Source organism: Hakea prostrata, chromosome 1, assembly GCF_041222555.1.
Source record: "Hakea prostrata isolate BN-2017 chromosome 1, UWA_Hpros_2, whole genome shotgun sequence".
NCBI lineage: Eukaryota > Viridiplantae > Streptophyta > Magnoliopsida > Proteales > Proteaceae > Hakea > Hakea prostrata.
In genome coordinates, this window is record NC_142600.1 from 74285152 (window position 1) to 74303796 (window position 18645).

The 18645-nt window shown below is 34.5% G+C and overlaps 4 non-coding genes across 4 annotated transcripts; 2 read left to right on the forward strand and 2 right to left on the reverse strand.

The window, feature by feature from the left end:
• The first annotated feature begins 1938 nt into the window (after positions 1-1938).
• Positions 1939-2020, forward strand: TRNAS-GCU (transfer RNA serine (anticodon GCU)). Its single transcript has one exon. It is a non-coding gene; the product is annotated as a tRNA-Ser (tRNA).
• A 711-nt stretch (positions 2021-2731) lies between these two features.
• Positions 2732-2805, reverse strand: TRNAI-AAU (transfer RNA isoleucine (anticodon AAU)). The gene has a single exon. It is a non-coding gene; the product is annotated as a tRNA-Ile (tRNA).
• A 3620-nt stretch (positions 2806-6425) lies between these two features.
• On the forward strand, positions 6426-6507 carry TRNAS-GCU (transfer RNA serine (anticodon GCU)). The gene has a single exon. It is a non-coding gene; the product is annotated as a tRNA-Ser (tRNA).
• A 728-nt stretch (positions 6508-7235) lies between these two features.
• Positions 7236-7309, reverse strand: TRNAI-AAU (transfer RNA isoleucine (anticodon AAU)). Its single transcript has one exon. It is a non-coding gene; the product is annotated as a tRNA-Ile (tRNA).
• Between the last annotated feature and the right edge of the window lie 11336 nt (positions 7310-18645).

Below are 18645 nucleotides of genomic sequence, written 5' to 3' on the forward strand. Positions count from 1 at the left end.
GAGAGATACAAACATGAAGGCTTGTGTGCGCAGTCGTATAAAATAGGCCAAGCAAATGCTGCATAGCTAATCATCTCTCACGATGTAGGAAGAAACTGTTGAGGTATTTTAGTCATACTCAAATATGGTTGAGGTATTGATTATACCCAACATATGATCTAATATATGCCATAGGATTGGTTACGATCCAACGGTGAAATGGGCCGTAGCTAATTTAACTATATTGAAAAACTACTTTCTAGATGATGAGGTGGATGCAAATCGATAGAGATACCATATGATTATAACAAAAGCTTGTATCTTGTGACAATAAAGTTATGATTCACTTAGATTATTCTAGACTAATTGGTAGTCTCTTGTATACTATAAGTTATATTAAGCCAGACATAGCCTATACAGTAGACATGCTGAGTTGATTCATTAATAATCCCAGTAGAGAGTATTAGTCTGCCTTGGCTGCAGTTGGTAAAGAAGATTTCAATAAAATTGGAGAGGTTTTTCGCAGCTCAGAAGGGGTGTACTTGGGAGGTTTTGTGCATAAAATCCCCAAGACAAATGTTCTTGAAACTGAGCTCCATGCTATTTGTGTAGGCATATGCTATGCAATAGAAAGAAATATGCTACTTGTTTACATGGAGTTTGACTCTTCACAAGCAATCGATTGTTTGAAACTGAGTGCTCAACATCAAAGAAGGATGACAAGGATTATTGTGGCGATTCGAGAGTTGGTAGATTTGCATGGAAATATCATCATTACTCATACTAATAGAGAAGCAAATATGGTTGCCGATTGGATGGCGAAGAGAACAACAACATTGGAGTCTCCTACGCATTTCTTTCAAGAACTCCCTCAAGATATAGAGGAGTTCCTTCATGTGGATCGTTTGACCAGCTCTCTTTAAATTGATTTGGGTTTTTTAACCGCGTTTATGTATCAAAAAAAAAAAAAAAAAGAAGAGAGTATTAGTCTACCTTCACAAGACTAATAAGATACTTTAAAAGTATTTCAAAGTATGCTCTTTTCTAAACCATACATCCTTCAATTCGAGAAGGATAATTATGATGCATCTTGTTGCTCAAAAATAGGAACAACATATCTACTAGCGATTATTTTTATATCAAGTAAAGTGGTTGTTGAAAGAAAATCAAGAGATAAATTTGTATTGCTTTGAGTTCTATCCTGTATGGAATCAGAATTATATTCTTCAGCCTCAGGAGGAGTAAGGTTGAGAGTGAATAAAAAATAATACATGAGGTAATTTATCAATCATTTATCAAGGGTGGTAATTTATTAACTAAATGTTAAATCAATACAAACTACTATGTATTCAGGGTTACTTTTATAATTTTTAAAAATAGAAAGATATCACATCATCAATTAACATGTTTTTAATAGTAAATGATCAATAGCGAAAGCGCACAATGTACAAGGCTCGACAAATGATCTCAAAAAATGCAAGGAATAATATTATAATTTTTTTGTCTTAGGTAAATTGATTTGTGGTTTATTTTGTAGGATTACTTGGGCAATTTCATCTCAGCTCAATGCAAGGAGGGGAGGGGTGAATCCGCTTCTTTTTTGGAACCTCTCACTATCAGAGATGGAGTACTTTTTACTAGATTGTTGGGGGTTGATAATCTTCAAGTTAATTTGGATTGTTTACCTGCGATTCTAGCTCTTCAAGTTGCTACATCTTCTTTGGATTTAATGTACATCAACTTAGTTTATGATATTTTAAAGATTTAGTAGACTTTGTATTTGTATTTTTTCATTTTGTTAATAAATCGAAAAATGTTTTTGTTGATTTCTTAGCTAAGGGAGTTCATCATCTATTCCTTTATAGAACATGGCGGACTGTCCCACCATTTTTTGTGGTTGATATATACCATTATAATTCTTTTGTTTTGAGTAAATTAATTCGCTTCAACAAATATAAAGACGCTTTGGCCGAGTGGTTAAGGCGTGTGCCTGCTAAGTACATGGGGTTTCCCCGCGAGAGTTCGAATCTCTCAGGCGTCGAGGTTTTGCAGTTTTGCAACGTTTTCAAACAGAAAAAAACGTGAAACTCTAGATTTCATGAATCCAACTATTCATAGCAACCAAATAGCTATAAATTTCTCAAATTCATGTAACCAAAAAGGTCCTAAATCAGTTTTGTGACCCATTACCAAAAGCATCATAAACCACTCCAAAACCACAACTTTGATGTTTTTTCTTTGGATGAATGAAGCAAACTCTGACGTGCCCAATCCACCATGAAACGGATATAAATTTCCCATTAATGATTCCAGATTCATGTAACCAAATAGCTATAAATTTCTCAAATTCATGTAACCAAAAAGGTCCTAAATCAGTTTTGTGACCCATTACCAAAAGCATCATAAACTCACTCCATAAAACCACTAACTTTGATGTTTTTTTTCTTTGGATGAATGAAGCAAACTCTAGATTTCATGAACCCAATCACACCAATGAAACGGATATAAATTTCCCATTAATGATTCCAGATTCATGTAACCAAAAAGGCCCTAAATCAATTTTGTGACCCATTACCAAAAACATCATTAACTCACTCCGTACGGATATAAATTTCCCATTAATGATTCCAGATTCATGTAACCAAAAAGGCCCTAAATCAATTTTGTGACCCATTACCAAAAACATCATTAACTCACTCCGTAAAATCATTGATTTTGAGGTTTTTCTCTTTGGATGAATAAAACTTCAATTTGGCCCATGTAGGTCTCGAACCTGCGACCTTCGCGTTATTAGCACGACGCTCTAACCAACTGAGCTAATGGGCCACTATATACATTTAGGTCAAAATGAACTCTTCTTTTTAACCAACAAAAAAAAAGAAGTACGAATGGAAAATCAATTTAGTTCTCCATAGGATAATCTCCATATTCTAATTTCGTTGTTTTCCTTTTTGGATGAGCAAAACTTTAATTTGGCCCATGCAGGTCTTAGGTCTCAAACAACCTTTGCGCTATTAACACAACACTCTAACCAACTAAACTAATAGGCCAACAAAACAATATAGAATAGGTCAATAAATTAGAGATAACCTGTAATCAATATACTTTTCCAATTGGAATGGAGTTCACTACGTAGGTGACATATGAAGACCACAGGCTTGTGCTCTTGGAGATGAATCTTGAATGGATTTGCCAAATCAGAGACGAGATTATATACATGGCATACTACATATATCTCACAATGGTTCACTAGTTCATTCTTACACACCAAGCAAAACCCTTGAGAAAATCGAACTCAAAAACAACAACGAGCAACACTATATTTCTAGCAAGATAGAGGTGCTAAAATGGAAAGATGGTTACCAGGCTTGGCGGTAGTTAGAGATGCTAGAGCTTCAACCATTTTGACTTCACAATTGAGGCATCAAATCAAACATTTGAACAAGAACACTTCTCCAAGCCTCTTTTTTTTGGTCAACAAACTGAAAACTTAATTATATATAATGGAGAGAGTTGTTACGAAATGTCAAACAAATGACCACGCTACTTTATCAAAATTATAGTAGTTTTTTCTTTGTTCTATTATCTTGACGTGTCTCTTCTCTACTGCGAGTGTTTTCTTCTCCTCCTCTAAGAGTGATAAGCTTCTACTTGGAATCTTACTCCTTCTTACCCCCGACCTAAACTAGCACATAATGAGCCCACCTTCAAAATTTCTAAAGGAAAGGTTAAAAGTCAAAAGATTAAGTTGCAATAACGTTAAAAAAATTTTAAAAAAAAAAAAAAAAAAGGTGAATCTGTGTTTGTTCAAAATGGCTGAAGGTAGTTGAGAGATGCAAACATGAAGGCTTGCGTGCAGTCTATATAAAATAGGCCAAGCAAAGGTTGCATAGCTAATTATCTCTCATGATGTAGGAAGAAACTATTGAGGTATTTTAGTCATACTCAAATATGGTTGAGGTATTGATTATACCCAACATATGTTCTAATATATGCCATCGGATTAGTTACGATCCAACGGTGAAATGGGCCTTCATGGGAGAGTCTAATTTATCGTAGAACCTAGTGTTGTTCTATTAATACTAGCTGGAAGCAACGGTCTAGGTATTCTAAACTAGATACTCAGGGTGTAATGCTTTAAGATTGTTAGGGTTTAGGGTTTAAGCACAAATCAAGACAAGGAATTGGGTATCTTGGATCAAATCAATATTGATTTCGACGGAACCGGTGAACGCCTCGTGTTGTCTAACCTTTGAATTGTTCATACATCCATTTGTGCTCCATCGTTCTCTTGGTTGTAGTTAGAACTCACAAACACACACTTGCATAGGGTGAGCAAATGTAGAGATATATATGCAAGTGAAGTTGACATACGTAGTGAAGAGTTGTTTACCATTTTCAAATCGCTTGCTGCTTAAATTAGAGTAAATTTGATTAGAAAATAAATTGGTTACAACGAATTGGTTAGAGTGAATTGCACAGTTTAGTTATCTTCAGGTTTGATATTTATTTGACTGAACATTAGTTAATTAAATTCCTCCTTAATTAATTGTGTATAAAATTATAATAGATGCCGTTCTAATTGATATGGTCAAACTGCAGATTTTTAATGGATCTAAGTTTAATACCTGAAGAAGAAAAAAAGAATTGAAAAAAAAAAAGACACAATTTGAATTAAAGTTTGTAAATGTGTTTTATTGTGACCAAATTGGAGACCTTCACTTGGTCTAAAATCAATGCAAGAAAGATAAAACAAAATTTGGATGAAAGAGTTTGAATTTGTTCTTTAGAAGACTAATGTGTTTTTGATTCAGTCTTATGAATTTTGTATCGTTGATTCTTAGTATTAAAAATAAAAAAAGATATGTATATAAGTTTTTGTTTCATATCAAGTGATTCATATTGGTTTTAAATATTGTGGATTCCGATATAGTGAATGATATAGATAAAGAGTATACTAATTATATAATCTACATAAACAAAGTTAAAGGGTATGTCATAAAAGATTTGAACATAAAAACTATAAACTAAGCTAGGTTTTTTATAATCTTAAATAAACACCTAAATTATGGCATCAAAATATGACAAAATAGTAAAGAGCTTAGGGTTTCAAATTAGTAACTTTGATAAGTGACTTTACTATAAGTTTGTGTCGAATATGATTATAATTTTTTGCTTATATGTAGACAACATGCTGATTATTGGTTTTGATCATTCTATAGTGAATGACATAAAAAAAAACATTCACTAAAGAATTTGACATGACGGATCTTGATATTGTAGACACTATTCTTGGCATGAAAGTAAGTTTTTTGGGCAATGAATTACCCTTAGCCAATTTAACCATATTGAAAAACTACTTTCTAGATGATGAGGTGGATGCAAATCGATAGAAACACCATATGATTATAACAAAAGCTTGTATCTCGTGACAATAAAGGTGTGATTCACTTAGATTATTCTAAACTAATTGGTAGTCTCTTGTATACAATAAAATACATTAAGCCAGACATAGCCTATACAGTAGACATGCTGAGTTGATTCATTAATAATCCCAGTAGAGAGTATTAGTCTGCCTTCACAAGACTAATAAGATACTTTAATAGTATTTCAAAGTATGCTCTTTTCTAAACCATACATCCTTCAATTCGAGAAGGATAATTATGATACATCTTGTTGCTCAGAAATAGGAACAACAAATCTACTAGTGATTATTTTTATATCAAGTAAAGTGGTTGTTGAAAGAAAATCAAGAGATAAATTTGTATTGCTTTGAGTTCTATAGCCAGGTGTGTGACCCGGGTCGAACACCGGATTAGTCAGGTCAAAGCCTTGGAAACCGGGGTTGGCAACCAAAAAAAAAAAAAGAAAGATATCAGATCATCAATTAACATGTTTTTAATAGTAAATGATTAATAGTGAACGCTCACAATGTACAAGGCTCGACAAATGATCTCAAAAAATGCAAGGAATGATATTATAATTTTTTGTCTTAGGTAAATTGATTTGTGGTTTATTTTGTAGGATTACTTGGGCAATTTCATCTCAGCTCAATGCAAGGAGGGGAGGGGTGAATCCGCTTCTTTTTTGGAACTTCTCGCTATCAGAGATGGAGTACTTTTTGCTAGATTGTTGGGGGTTGATAATCTTCAAGTTAATTTGGATTGTTTACCTGCGATTCTAGCTCTTCAAGTTGCTACATCTTCTTTGGATTGAATGTACATCAACTTAGTTTATGATATTTTAAAGATTTAGTAGACTTTGTATTTGTATTTTTTCATTTTGTTAATAAATTGAAAAATGTTTTTGTTGATTTCTTAGCTAAGGGAGTTCATCATCTATTCCTTTATAGAACATGGTGGAATGTCCCACCATTTTTTGTGGTTGATATATACCATTATAATTCTTTTGTTTTGAGTAAATTAATTCGCTCCAACAAATATAAAGACGCTTTGGCCGAGTGGTTAAGGCGTGTGCCTGCTAAGTACATGGGGTTTCCCCGCGAGAGTTCGAATCTCTCAGGCGTCGAGGTTTTGCAGTTTTGCAACATTTTCAAACCGAAAAAAACGTGAATCTCCAAATTCATGTAACCAAAAAGGTCCTAAATAAGTTTTGTGACCCATTTTCAAAAGCATCATTAACTCACTCCATAAAACCACTAACTTTGATGTTTTTCTCTTTGGATGAATGAAGCAAACTCTAGATTTCATGAACCCAATCATGCAGTTTTGCAACATTTTCAAACCGAAAAAAACATGAATCTCCAAATTCATGTAACCAAAAGGTCCTAAATAAGTTTCGTGACCCATTACCAAAAGCATCATTAACTCACTCCATAAAACCACTAACTTTGATGTTTTTCTCTTTGGATGAATGAAGCAAACTCTAGATTTCATGAACCCAATCATGCAGTTTTGCAACATTTTCAAACCGAAAAAAACATGAATCTCCAAATTCATGTAACCAAAAAGGTCCTAAATAAGTTTCGTGACCCATTACCAAAAGCATCATTAACTCACTCCATAAAACCACTAACTTTGATGTTTTTCTCTTTGGATGAATGAAGCAAACTCTAGATTTCATGAACCCAATCACACCAATGAAACGGATATAAATTTCCCATTAATGATTCCAGATTCATGTAACCAAAAAGGCCCTAAATCAGTTTTGTGACCCATTACCAAAAACATCATTAACTCACTCCATAAAATCACTAACTTTGATATTTTTCTCTTTGGATGAATAAAACTTTAATTTGGCCCATGCAGGTCTCGAACCTGCGACCTTCGCGTTATTAGCACGACGCTCTAACCAACTGAGCTAATGGGCCACTATATACATTTGAGTCAACAAAAAAAAAGTACGAATGGAAAATTCAATTTAGTTCTCCATAGGATAATCTCCCTATTCTAATTTCGTTGTTTTCCTTTTTGGATGAGCAAAACTTTAATTTGGTCCATGCAGATCTGAGGTCTCAAACAACCTTCGCATTATTAACACGACACTCTAACCAACTAAACTAATAGGCCAACAAAACAATATAGAATAGGTCAATAAATTAGAGATAACCTGTAATCAATATACTTCTCCAAGTTGGAAAGGAGTTCACTATGTAGGTGACATATGAAGACCACAGGCTCGTGCTCTTGGAGATGAATCTCGAATGGATTTGCCAAATCAGAGATGAGATTATATACATGGCATACTACATATATCTCACAATGGTTCACTAGTTCATTCTTACACACCAAGCAAAACCCTTGAGAAAATCAAACTCAAAAACAACAATGAGCACCACTATGTTTCTAGCAAGATAGAGGTGCTAAAATGGAAAGATGGTTACCAGGCTTGGCAGTAGTTAGAGATGCAAGAGCTTCAACCATTTTGACTTCACAATTGAGGCATCAAATCAAACATTTGAACAAGAACAATGCTCCATGCCTCTATAATGGAGAGAATTGTTACGAAATGTCAAACAAATGAACCATGCTACTTTATCAAAATTACAGTATTTTTTCTTTGTTCTATTATCTCGACGGGTCTCTTCTCTACTGCGAGTGTTTTCTTCTCCTCCTCTAAGAGTGATAAGCTTCTTCTCGGAACCTTACTCCTTCTTACCCCCCGACCTAAACTAGCACATAATGACCCCACCTTCAAAATTTCTATTGGAAAGGTTAAAAGTCAAAAGATTAAGTTGCAATAAACTTTTTCTCACGTAAAAAAAAAAAAAATGATTAAATTGAACACCGTGTCTAGCTTATTAGATGGCTTAGATTAACGATGAACACTGCCGATATAATTTATGTGAATCTGTGCTTGTTCAAATGGCTGAAGGTAGTTGAGAGATGCAAACATGAAGGCTTGCGTGCGGTCTGTATAAAATAGGCCAAGCAACGGCCAAGAAACTGTTGAGGTATTTTAGTCATACTCAAATATGGTTGAGGTATTGATTATAGTCAACATATGTTCTAATATATGCCATCGGATTAGTTACGATCCAAAGGTGAAATGGGCCTTCGTGGGAGAGTCCAATTTATCGTAGAACCTAGTGTTGTTCTATTAATACTAGCTGGAAGCAATGGTCTGAGTATTCTAAACTAAATACTCAGGGTGTAATGCTTTAAGATTGTTAGTGTTTAGGGTTTAAGCACAAATCAAGACAAGGAATTGGGTATCTTGGATCAAATCAAGATTGATTTCGACGGAACCGGTGAACGCCTCGTGTTGTCTAACCTTTTTGTGCTCCATCGTTCTCTTGGTTGTATTTAGAACACACAAACACACACTTGCATAGGGTGAGCAAATGTAGAGACATTCATACAAGTGAGGTTGACATACGTAGTGAATAGTTGTTTACCATTTTCAAATCGCTTGCTGCTTTGATCAGTTCATTTGTCTTTAAGTTTTCTTTGTATTTAATTTTAGTGAATTCGTTGTAATAATGGCATTGTCAAACATCATAATCATGACAAGATACAAGCATTGAATATTTTTCCTACTTTTCCTGAATTTTTAGGGAAAAGAGAATTCAAGCACCTTATCTGTTAATCATGTAATTCCCAGAATATTAATTTTGAAAAAACTAACCAAATTCCTTGTTGGTTTCGATATCAACAAGGAAACACATTATTCCTCAAACCAAAATAAATAATAATTAATCATTATTTTGATTTAAAGAGGAATGTGAATAAGACACGTATATCCAAAATAAAGTTTGAAGGTGGTACCTTTGAATTGCAGACGACTTGTGAATCACCTCTGAATGAAACTCACAAAGAAATTTCATGCTTTAAGAAGGATAAAATTGATGGACGATTGATTAATACAGTTTGTTTTGTTTTGAGAATTTTCATTTGTTTAATGTTATCCTTATCTTATTGAGGAGGGAACCGACCTTAGCTCAGTTTGTAGAGTGGACTGTAGTTGGTTGAAAGCCATAGATAATCCAAAATCCCAAGTTCGTAACAGTGTATGGATATCTTAAATCCAAAAGGCAGTTGAATTGGTAAAAAACCGGGAGAAAAATTAAAAATTGTTGGTGCAATCAAGCCCTTGAAAGTTTGAATACGATACTTTGAAAGGAAAAAGGAAATGAATAGAATTTTGCTATTTTGGTTTTCATGGTTGTTACAACAAAAAAAAAAAAAAAAAAAAAAAAAAAAAAAAAAAAGAGTTTTCATGATTACCTTTAACAATGTCAAGATTGCTTTGAATTAATGTCAATGTTTCATTTTGTACTTTGATTTTAAACATTGCAATACATTAATCACAGTGAGTTGAATGATTCTATTCTTCTCTTATTTAAGCAATATTTTAAGATTGATAATCCTCCTTCAACGTTTTGAATATTTTGATCTATACAAAATAGATACAATAAGTTACATTAAGTTTAACATAGCTTATACGATAGGCATGCTGAGTTGATTCACTAATAATCCTAGTAGAGAGCATTAGTTTGCTTTCACAAGACTAATAAGATACTTTAAGAGTATTTCAAACTATGCTTTTTTCTAAACCATACATCCTTCAATTCGAGTGGGATAATTCTGATGCATCTTGTTGCTTAGAAATAGGAACAACAAATCTACTAGTGATTATTTTTTCATCCGGTAAAGTAGCTGTTGAAAGGAAATCAAGAGATAAATTTGTATTGCTTTGAATTATATTCTGTATGAAATCAGAATTATATTCTCCAGCCTCAGGAGGAGATAAAGTAGATAGTGAATAAAAGATATGATTATGGATGTTCCTTTGATTAACTTAAAAATAATCTCTTTAAGTTTTTTCGATAATTAAGTAACAACAATAATAGTTAATAACTCACTCGTTAATAGTAATAGGAGACAAATTAGGCTAAGAAATGTTGTACTGGATTACTTAATAGAACAAGAAGTGATCATTTTAGTTGATGTGTGATCAATGAGAACATGATAGATACATTTACAAAGGGATTGAAATACATATTAACATTCAAAATTATCGGAGAGATGGGTTTAAAAACCATATAGGTAGGTCTTATTCTAATTCTATACTATTTTGAATTGTTCGAATATCATTTAGCAGTTGTTAGCATTCATGAAGGTTTACACATTTCAGATAATTTGGTAGGATTATAGAGTATAGAGGTGTCCAAGGTCATTCCACATTGATGATGTAACAACATTTGTATGAAGCTTAATTACATTATTATTCCAAACAAGGAATATGAAAATTGTTAACATATTTTATTGATGTTGTTGTTATCTTTATATCATTTCACATTTGATGATATGTCTTCTATAAAAAGGTTTATCATTCCAAATTTAATGAAACAATCGATAACTATGTTGGACATAATAACCATAATATTCCAAATGGAAACATAAAATGGTTATTTGTAAAATAAACCATTTATATCTTGTTCTTGTATAGATACTTGATAAGAAAATGAATTTTCAGCCATCATGTAAGTTGTACTAAGTTCTTTTGGTTGAACTAGATACTTATGCAAATGATTGAACTCATATATTATGAAATTTATATTTGGTAATTTGCAATGGATGGCAAAAATGGAGGAGCAAATCCAATCCTAGGGTTTGGTGGATATATTTTTTTGACAAGTAATTAGTCAAAGTTTTTAGGATGGGTCTCGATAAGGATGATTCACTTTATGAGTCAATCGTTCAAAGATGCAAGGAACAATTGTATTGTTTCTTTGTAAAAATAAGTAATGCATTTCTAAGAAGAATTTCTAATTAGATTGGGTTTAGATTTGTTCTAAAACTCATGTTTTGATTCAAAGTGTTCATTTGGATTTAATTAGATACTATTTTATTTTGAAAAGTTATGAATGATTTTGTATTCAATTTGAACATTATATTATGGGACTAATGCCGGAGCCATATGTAAAAAATAGGAGGAGATTGTTGAGGTAATTTAGTCATACTTAACTATGGTTGAGGTATTTGAGTTATAACTAACATATGTCATAAAATAGACCATCAGATTAGTTACGATCCAACGGTGTAATGGGCCTTATAGGAGAGTCCAATTTACCTACCATAAAACCTAGTATTGTTCTATAAATATTAGTTGAAAGCAATGTTCCGGGTATTCCAAATTAGATATTCAGGGTGTAATGTTTTAAGCAACTTTGTGCTTAAACCCTAAACCCTAACATAAACTAGATTAATATTTGAACATAGATTAACTACGGTTGAGATTTCCTTCTAGGTGATCCCATATGCATATTCCCAAAAAATGTGATTATTGAGCGTAGAGCTCACACAATCATTATACATTACATTTCATATCCCTTTTATCTTTTGATATATATGAGAGAGACATTCGTACCTACAAGCCAATTCATACATTGCTTAGATGAATACTTTATGATCTGTGCATGAATTAATGAAGAGCTATAAACCTTTATTCTCTAAATGGTCCATCTTAATAATGAAACTCAAAACCAACAAATTAAGATAAATTGTTTCCCCTTATATAGCTTAACAGACACTTACAGTAGTCGTGGCCCCGGGGGTTGGGGGAGAGTGCATTGATTATATCGTATAGATTACAAAATAAAACGAGGAAGCTAGAAACCCCATGAGTATTGTTCTTGGCTACTAGGTAGCGAGCTTTGAGAAAGGGAATGAAGAAGAAGATGGAATCAAAGTTCTGTTCTTGGCTACTCGGTAGTAGCAACCTCTAAGAAAGGAAATTAACTCTATTTGAAAGATATAAGAGCCTAACTACGAGTCTAGGAGTGATAAGCTACTTTAAATGAGCTCTCTTTCCTATTGCTTTCCTTGTTCTTTGTTGGAATTTTAAATTTATTTTTAAATTATAAGATTCAAAATATTTTTTGTGTTTTATAATGAAGGGTTAGAGGTAATATTATTAATGGTAGTCTATAGAAAGTCTTGTTTAAATGACTAACAACAACACTTAAGGGAAAAGACATGGTCTAGGAGGTACCTTATGGAGATACTCCTTTTTAGGTGTCTCTTCCTCGTCTATATAAAGAGAAAAGTTGATTCTTGATAACTCTAATAGTCTTAACACCAATATTAGTTTTTTGGTTTTCTATCAAAGTGTATGTGTTTTGTTGACAAGTTTGTGAGTATCTGCAAATGTTATTTGCAAGTAGATTCATTTGGGGTGCATGCCATTAGGACTAAGGAGTTGTTATATCTTGGAGGTGAGGACACCAAAGTCAAATCCAATTGGCACTATAGGGGCGTTTAAATACCTTAAAGAAAAGTACTATTATGTACGCCTCAACTCACCCTATTCAAATTGTTGTTGCTATTATTATATTGCTTCTTCTACAAAATATGGATGCATAGTAGTGTTCTCGATTTCTTCTTCAACTTCTATAAAAGACATGTTTTGCCAATCCAGATAAATTTTATTTCATCAATTATATAGTCTTATACTTGTTGCCCTTGTACATTCTTACTTCTATTTGATTTGAAGAAGAATAATTGAATTTTTTATGAACCCTTTTAGTACTCTTCTGTCAATAAATCTTTCAACGACCAACATACCCAAATGCATAAACGACCATAGATAAAAAGATGCAAGTAGCACTATAAAATAGATATTCTAGAAATATCTTGCATAATAGGATCACTGGTTCAGAGCTCGAAACAGAATCAAATGTCTTAATTTTCAAGGAAGCTCCCTTCATGATCAGAATGAAATTGAAGAAGCCTTCATAAATCATTTCAAAGCAGTCTACTCATCATCCAAACCTGTCTTTGAAGACTCCTACTTTGAGCCCATCCAAAACAGAATCAACTCAGATCATATTCAGCTCTTGTCCAAACCTTTCACTGAAAGTGAAATATTTGAAGCACTCAGCAGCATTTCTAGTCTGAAATCACCTGGCCCTGATGGCTTCTCCAGTGGCTTCTTTCAATCCAGTTGGAGCTTGTGCAAATCTGATCTAATTGAGCATGTAAAACATTTCTTTGACACTGCTTCTTTCCCAAGCACAAATCAATCAAACATTCATTTCTCTTATCCCCAAAGTTGATGTCCCAACTCTCAATGAATTCAGGCCCATTAGCTTATGTAATGTTACATACAAAATCATTTCTAAGCTAATGGTGAGCGGAATCAAATTGATCTTGCCCCATCTCATTTCTTTCAATCAAAATGGTTTCATAAAAGGCCGACATATTCAAGACAACATTTTGATTGGCCATGAAATCATGCACAAGATAAATCAAAGGAAAAAAGGGAAGAAAGGCATAATGGCTATCAAGCTTGATATGAGTAAAGCTTTTGACGGAATGGAATGGTCATTTGTGGAGAGAGTTCTTAAAGCTTATGGATTTCCTTTAAATTGGATTAAGTGGATCATGTTTCGCATAACCACTCCTCAATTTTCCATCCTTATCAATGGTAAACCCTCTAGATTCTTTCACCCCTTTAGAGGTCTAAGACAAGGAGACCCTCTATCTTCTTATCTTTTTGTTCTATGTGCGGAGCTACTCTCAAGTCACTTATAAAAGCCGATTAAGCAAGAAGATTAGAGGTATTAAACTCGCAAGGGAGGAGAAAGCATTTCACACTTAGCTTTTGCCGATGACCTCATTCTATTTGGTCAAGCAACTATCTCTCGAAGCTAACCAATTTCTGAAGGTCATAAATAAATATTGTCTAGCTTCTGGTCAACAACTAAATAGATAGAAAAGCAAAGCTCATTACAGCAAGAGCACTCCAAACCAAACTAGAAATCTTCTTGCTGAAAAGTTCAATATCATTCCTACTTCGATCTTGACATCTATCTCGGCATCCCATTGTTTAGTGGAAAGATCAAGCAACATCATTGTCAAAATCTTATTCAAAGAGTGAATCTTAGACTTCGGGGTGGAAAGCAAAACTCTTAAGCTCGTGGCAAAACAGTTCTTATTCAATCAGTCACACAAGCTCTTCCCTCTCACTACATGTCATGTTTCATCTTACCAAAGAAAATCCTCAATGAGTTGGACTCTTCCAATAGAAATTTCTTTTGGTCAAATGGAGAAAAATCTCACTTTCACCCATCACCTGGAACACAATTTGTAAACCTAAGAGATTGGGAGGCCTTAACATCAAAAATATGGAAATGTGGAATCTTGCTCTTATTGCTAAAAGAGCTTGGGAACTTATAATTGGTAAGCAATCACTTTGGTACAAATTAATGAAGGAAAAATACTTCAGAAATTGTAACCGCAAGCCACAACCCTATTAATGCATCATGGGGATGGAAATCCATTATCAAAGTAAAAGACTTGATGCTACCGGCATTATGCATATGGTTGGCAATGGCAATAACATCAATCCATGGATGGATAGATGGATCCCAGATACTCCAGCTCTTCAAGCTCCACCGCCACCCGGTGAGTCCCCAACCTAGTATCTTCCTTTGTAGATACGAAACAACTAAATGGAATGATGACAAAGTTAGAGATTGGTGGCGAATGATTTGGCAGAAAAAATCTTAGCATCCATTATCATTATTGAGTTGTCAAGACAAAATTATGTGGGAGAAAACATCAACCGGCATTTTTACAGTTGCCACTATAGATTTTTTCGGAAAATCATAATCAAAGTCCTTCAATACCATGGCTTGTCTTATGGCACCTCCCACCGCCTCCCAAAGTAATTCATTTTGTTTGGAAACTTCGCATGGAAAGCTCCCCACACCCGCCTTTATCCGAAAGAGGGTGTAGAATCAATGATATTTGCTCACCGTTCACAAGAAAGGGCCACTACTAATCATATCTTTCTTCATTGTCACTTTGCCAAACAGTATGGTCAAAGCTCGAATTTGTTGGTGGAATCAATCCACAAATCTTATAGATCAGATTTCTCGGTGGTTAAATTTAGCAAGAAGAAACAATTCAGCATTGGAGGAACTCATACAACACTTACTCATGCTGTGGCACATTTGGATGGCTTTCAATAATGTCGTTACTCTAGACCATGAGTAATCCATATCATATATGGAGATCCGCCGATCAACAGCAGAGCATCTAGCCCTTCATCAGATAGCAAATCAAGAAAAGAGTTCAAAAGCATTGAATGGAGTGCACCTCCTTTGCATTACATCAAAATCAATGTTGATGGATCTGCAATCAGCAAGGGTTCCAATAGCTTCCATCGGGATTTGGTGGTATTGCTCGTGATCACTTGAGTCACACTCTCTTCACCTTCTACCGTAAAGGAGGAAATTCACAAGCCATTCAAATGGAAGTCTGCAATTCGAGAAGGTCTAAAGTGGCTATCTCTCTCAATCTAAAGCAAGTAATTATTGAAAGTGACAATGAAGCTGTTGTTAATCTGATTAACAAGAAGTCGGAGACTCCACCTTGGAAGATCAGTCATTATATACATGATATCTTCAGCCTTTCCTCTCTGTTTGATGTTTTAATTGTAAATCATACTCATAGAGAAGGCAACTCGTAGCCGATAGATTAGCTTCTTATCGCCGCTTCTCGGGCATCTTATTTTTCGCTCTCTCCCCCCCCCCCTTTCGTTCTTTGGCTTTTGCACTTTGATGTAATTGGTACTTTGTATCCCAGGGGCTTCTCTTTTAAATGAATAAAGCTCTTCACCCAAAAAAAAAAAAAAAAAAAAGTTCAGAGAATAGATAAATTAGAGAGTAAATTTGATTATTCAAAAGAATTGAGTTTAGATCAGCCTTATACTCAGTTCAAATGGTGTATCTTAGTAGTATTAGGTGCAAAGTAGATGCAAAACACAAAGTGAAGCCTTGGAAACATTAGATTCTGGATCTCATGAAAGGCTGGAATGGCTGAACCTATTTCTTTGGGAAGCAAAAAAAGATGTCAAAATATCACAATTCACATAAGTTGCCTCTTTCAAGTTAAGTTAAAAATATTTCATTCAATTAATGTTTTTATATTCATACTTATTAGCACATGTCAAAATTGGCTGCATGTATAAATAATATTTGTGTTTTAGCAAACAAAAATTTGAGTTAAAAGAGAAGACTTGGAAGTTGGAACCATGGAAGGAAATTTCGCGACCCCGCCAAATATCAGCGAAGCCCGGCGAAACGAGGGGCGAAACGAGAAATACAGAATGTCGCCGAGATATCGCTCAATATCGCCGGAATTTCGTCAAATCGGCGAAAATTCGGCCAATATCGACGGTAGAAGACCAAAGAAGAAGAAGATGCGAAATATTCCTCATCGTTCACTGCTTCTCTCTCTCTCACAGCACTGAAACCACTGTTGAAATCAAGGAACAATATTTCGGCAAATTACCGCATTGACAATGAAGCTCCTTCTCAGAGAAGATCTGCGAGATGAAATTGGCTTAGAAGCGCTAGACTGGAAGAGCCTGCGGAGACCGTTGAAGCTTCCGGGGACAGTTAAGGTTTGGGATAATGACTTGGAAGGAATCATGGAAGCCATGGGCTTCTGAGAATTGCATAAGAACGTAGCAGGGCTGGATGAGTGAATAGCAGAAAGAGCTGCACAAGCCATGGCTGCAACAGGAACTCTCCACTCTACACTGCAGCGAGCACTGTTATCGTTGGCGGAGAAGAGATAAGGTATGCGAATAAGTGGCAAAAGCAGCGACTTCCGACGACTCTGCGGGCGAGAGCTCGCCCAGCGTCCAACTCCATGATGAAGATGAGAGATGAAGTTCAATCCAAAACCAAGTGTGTACGCAACCCCAAAGAAAAGAAATTAATGAGGGCTTTGGGTTTCGTGAGTATTCACTATTCAGTTGAGTGACTTCTGTCTTCACATGGAGGGTAATTATGAGGGTATTGGGCTGCGTGAAAGCTGGTTGAAAGTGGTTTAGCATTCACGGTAGGTTTTATTTTTTTAATTATTTTTTATTTTCTTATTCAGTTGGAACGAAAAATACCTTTTAAATCGGCGAAATCTCGCCGAAATTTCGCCGATTTAATGGTTTCGGCTACCACCGAACCAAGCGAAACGACCGAACTTTCGTTCATTGGTTGGAACATCAATTCCCTACCTAGAATCATTAAAATATGAGCTTTTGGCAACTCTAGAGATAGGAAGTCTAATAAGAATTTGGATTTGAACCTCTCTCCTTCCAAACCTTCCTCTCAACCCCCTGACCCCAAAAACTTCCCTAAAAAAAATTCATAAAGGCTTGTGCATTTTTGTTTTCTTGATTTTGGTCCATTAGACTAGTTTAGGTCGGTCTTGTCGATCTGATTGTATGGTGTACAAACTAGACCAATTGATATTAAGGATTTTTTTGATAATTGAAATTAGATCAAATTGCATTGACACCCAACTTTATGTTTAAAAAGCACAGAGATTCCAAAATTAAAATTTTCTTTGATATATTTGTCAAATTTATCATTGTTTAAAAAAAAATTACTATAATAAACAATGTTTGAAAAGTTTTTAATGACAAATTAGACAAATATATCCAATAAAAATCTAATTTTGGGGTATGTACTTTTTAAACATAAAGTGGGGTGTCAGTGCTTTAAGGCCTATATTTTGGGATGCCAATGCAATTTGTTCTTGAAATTAAGAACCAAAAAATAATTCAACTTAGTTTTCTTTAATCAATATTTGTTGCTACAATTTAAATTTATGATTTTTTTTTTATCTATAAACATAAAGAGATTTATTTGGTATAATTGTAAATTTTTATTTCTGTGGGTACCTGCTTTTCCCCCCCCCCCCCCCCCCCCCCCACCCCCCCCCCCCCCCCCCCCCCCCCCCCCCCCCCCCCCCCCCCCCCCCCCCCCCCCCCCCCCCCCCCTTTTTTCCCCCCCCCCCCCCCCCCCCCCCCCCCCTATTAACAAACATGTGCAGAATTACTATTAAGTAGGGGTCAAAAAGTAAAATTACAAAAAATTAGAACAAGGTCTTTTTTAGTTTTGGGAGGTAAACTAACAAAGAACTAAGGTTCTTTTTTGCATCAATCAGCATTCTCAATTATGAGGTTTTTTCATTATTTTAAGTTGTTTGGCATCTGTTTTCAGTTTTATTTTTATTTAAAATAATAGAAAAACTTTCAAAATCCATAATGAACTTTTTGTTTATTATGAATTATGATGAGAATTTCATTCTCTTCATTTATGCAAGTTTACTTATGTTAAGTTGTGGGTAAAATAGTCAGCACACATTTTTTTCTTCTAAAAACCATAAAATTTTTCTCTTCACACTT